Source organism: Hirundo rustica, chromosome 2 (assembly GCF_015227805.2).
Source record: "Hirundo rustica isolate bHirRus1 chromosome 2, bHirRus1.pri.v3, whole genome shotgun sequence".
Taxonomy (NCBI): Eukaryota; Metazoa; Chordata; class Aves; order Passeriformes; family Hirundinidae; genus Hirundo; species Hirundo rustica.
This window is the reverse complement of record NC_053451.1, coordinates 56095895-56100163: the sequence shown is the minus strand read 5'-3', so window position 1 is coordinate 56100163 and position 4269 is coordinate 56095895.

The window sequence follows — 4269 nt, the reverse complement described above, 5'->3', positions numbered from 1 at the left end:
ATTAAAAATCAGAATCTGAAAACTTTCTGTGCATGCGTCCTCAATTCCTGCCACCTGCCTGGGATACAGTGCATATAGTTTCTAATTGCATAATTACCTAATTCTCAAATAAAACACGTGCATGTGTTTTCCTGTCCTTATGAATTGGGTGCAGTGGTTTCTATGCTGTGGGAAAAAAAACCCCAGTAAGTTATGATGCAGTGTCTTTCAGACAACCTCTTCAGATTTTTCTGATGTGCTCACAAAGACAAATGAGGAACACAATTGCAGCTCCCTGTTGTTGTGCACCTCTGAAATGCATCTTTCTGATGCTTCCAGCCCTGGCAGGTGTATGGGGAGTGGTGACCCACAACAGTATCTCACACAAATGTGGCATTTCTGGTCTTTTCAAATATGACAAGAAGGCTGAGGCATTACCCATGCAGAGCTGATTTTTTCATAGCAGCCACTTCTGGGTCCTCCTGGAGTGGCTGTCACTGCAATGGCCACTGATTCAGTTCATTTGTTTTCTTACATTGGTCCTTAAGCCAGTAATAAGTCCCACTGCTCTTTCAAATTACACCCATTTTGAACCAGCATGGAAATCAAGCCTTAGTTTTAAAAAACAAGGTCTTTCTTTCAGAGTGGGAATTTAAGGTCTCTAGGAGACAGCAGTACAAATTGTCACTTCAGCAGAAGCAGATGCAGCTGTGACTTCTTCCAAATAATTATTCCAAACAAATATTCAAAAACAATTCTCATAAACAGATTTAGAGGAGGGGGAAAGAAAGAAGTGGCTGACCCAGGCTCTCAGCTGCTTAAAATTGAAGCCACTTGCTTCACTTGATAGGGCTGTAGCCACTTGTCCTTGCATGTGTGACACCTGGCCAAGAGTTTGACGACTTGGGGCAAATTACTTCTTCTCTCTGTCCTTACCTGAGTGTCTCTCACAGAGTCTCACTGGTACCTGGACATGCAAGCCCCCAGCCCTGCTGCAGCTGCACCACTCAGCCCTTTCTGCTGCTCGCCAACCAGTCCAGTCCAGCAACACGTTGGCTGTGCTCACACACACCCACTCAGATCAGAAAGAACACTCTGGTTGAAACCAGATAAAAATAGGTTTTAATGAGAATACAAAACAGATTGGAGTGATCAAGTGCAGGCAGGGCTCAGGCAAACACACTGACCTGCCCTTTTTATACTCCTTTTTTTTTTCCCTACACTTGCTCCTTTCCAATCCACCTCAGTTCCTTCCTTTCCCCACTTTTAAACCATTCCTAACATCCTGAACTAAGTCTTGTATGATCCCACATTCCTTGGAAAACATCCCAAACAACTTGTAGACAATCCCAAAAAAGTTTTTTTTCCCACCAAATCCCTCAATGAGCCTTATACCAATCATTGTAAATACCTCTAGGTGTTTCTCCATGACCCACAAGAGGGTCATGTGTCTGCTCTGCATTGGCACTGAGGCTACGGAAGCCTAATGATCCTTTCCACTGCTTGGAGTTCCCTTTTTTCTGTTCAGCTGCTTTGTACCCCTCCTGTCAGGGCAATGAAGGGTTGGCCTGCCCTAGGGGGACATCTGAGCTGTGTGAAAGCAAGCGAGCCAAGCTCCCACTGCTGCTTCCCAGTGCAGCATCACTCACTATCTGATGCCCAACAGCACCAGGAGATGGTAAATCAAAGTGGTCTGTTCCCAGCGAGGGAGAAAAGGCACAATGGAGAAACAGCAACTTCAAGAAAAGGAGACCAGCTGGCTGCTGGTCTGTACAAAGCCTGTAGGCAGGCGGAGGCTGACTAGAAGACATGAAGGTTTTCCTGTTGTTTCCAAGGTAACTTCCATCTTCTGCCGCCCAGGTGAGGCTCAGCCTTTATCATCATGTGAGCAGAATACAAATAATGGGTCTGATGTGGAAAACAAAGCGCACACAAAATGCCATGTGTTACCCCAGCTGCTCTGCTAGTGGTTTCTCACCTTCTACCCTACCACATCAGCCTACTGAGGCAAAGTGGCAGGAACAAGGAATTGATCCACTGCAGCTGAACCCTCCTGACTCACTGCCAGATGGAAGTCAGTTATTTCAAAATTATCACGGGTGGCTTTCCAACGGGAGTTATGACTCAAGAGCCCAGGAACCTCATCAATGCACAGCTCTTTGGTGCCCACACCACATGGACCTGACCTTCCCTGCACACTTATCTGAGAGGATTAATGAGTTCTCCAGCTTGCATTGGCACCAGCTAGGCTTGGGTGTTGCCTCAAAGCCAACCTTGGATCTTCCAAAGAAATAAAGGAATGAAGGCTTCTCAGACTTCATGTCTGTGCCAGCCACGAGAGAGCTGGGCTGTTGTCATTGAACCAAGTGGCATTTCTTGCATGGAGTCACACGGTTCAGGTGCTATTGACCTCTGCACTGCCTGTGACAAATGTCACTGGGTTTTAATTGCCTCTTCAAAACCAGCACAAGAGAGGAAAAGAGGAGTGAGAGGATGTGCCCACAGTCACATACTGAGCGTGATAACTTAATCCTTTGATGTACGCATTAATGTCCACAAAGGGAGTTTCCAAGAGCAGAGAAACTTTAGGCCACCACTGAAGACTATGTGCATTTCCTCCTGTCATTGTCATGCTGGCAGGGAGCCCACACCAAAAACGCCAGCCTTCCACGGAGCCCTGCCAGGACACACCCCCAGGCTGTGGCCCTGCTGCTGACCCTGGTCCAACATCTGCTCTCCAACACCTTTTCAGAACAGAGAGCTCAGCAGAGGGAGGCACACAAGTGCCAGGCTGAGCTGCTAGGGCAGAATCTAACACAAGAGCAGCACCACAGTGCTGAGGGTTATGTGGAGATAGTCTTGAGGAGATTTCTGCTCAGTATTGATACTCTAGCAGGACAAGTGCATGACCAGGAACCAGAAGAGGATCTGCAATGATACTAAGTGCAAACATCATCTGAAAAACTTGGCAGCAGGAGGCCCTCCTTTCCAGGTATTTGCAGCTTTCCTGGAAGCTGGCATTATGTGCTCCAGGTGTTGGCTCTGATACATCCACAAGACCCCGTGTCACAAAATGTCACACTGATGTGAGTTTTTGAGAGTGTTTCAGAGTATAAACCCCAGCGCTGCCAATATTGGAGAGTTCCTAGCACTGTGTGCCAAAAAGCTCTGGTTTGGAATAAGGACTTACATTTGGGACAGGCGAATTTGGGACTTTTGCTAGCATAAGGAGGTGTTTTTTGTTTTTTTTACCAAATATATCCCCAACTAGAAGCCTTTGACCCGCTCATGTCACAAACGCTGAGAAGAAACGCGTTGGTGCCTAAGAAGCAGCTCCCCAAGGCCTGCTCTGGCAATGCTGTACCCCAGGCAAGGAGGCTGGCTGAGGTCTGCTTCCCCAGGCAAGGGCTGCAGCAATGCCAGGATGAGTGGATCTGTGAGCAGGGAACCTGTCCACCCTAGAGGATCAGACATTCTCCATCTGCGTGGCTGAGCTGACCAGCAGGAATCTTGTGGCATGCTCTCTAGAAGGATGTGGAGAGATCCACTTTGCCTTGTCAGCTTCTGGGATGAAATGATGTATCACAACCATCAGCTGAGGCAAACAGTGAAATTTCTGTCCCATACCTCTTTGGCGAATCCTGCTCATCAGGGTCCTGGCAAACTGACTGTGGAAGGAGCTGCCTGGTCACCCCACCTGTTGGTGGTGATTTTCTCTAACATTCAGAGATGGGCACAGCCCAACAAACTGATACCTCCTGGGACATGGACAAATGAACTTTTAACCTCTCATGTGGGTTTAAGTACACAGAAAAAGCAGGAATTTCGACCAACATCCAAATAGCAATAGCAAGCGAGATGATACAGGCAGCTGAGGCATCATCCTATTTTGATTGCTGTACCCCCTCAATTAGCAATTAAGTAGTCTTGGTTATATTAAAAACTCTTCACCAGGAGGAATTCTTGGTTTAGCTTGGTTTTCACTGTGAGACAGTGAAAATCTGCCAAATTCTTGGGAATTTGAAATACACTAGGCACAACTTTGCAAAGGCAAAAGAAACCTTTATCAGCCTGTCAAAAGATTCAGTCTTCAACTCTTCAAAAGAGTCATCTGGGAGGAAGTGCTTCCAACAGGCAACATTTTTTGCAGTGTAGTTGTTCCATTTCTGATCTTCCAGCCCTGATGCTCAAAGAAAATCTTACAATATCTTAGTGAGGTAAATCTGAGAACTGTATCTCATTACTTTCCTGAATACTAATGTTTTAGAACACATTACCATCCTCCTCTCT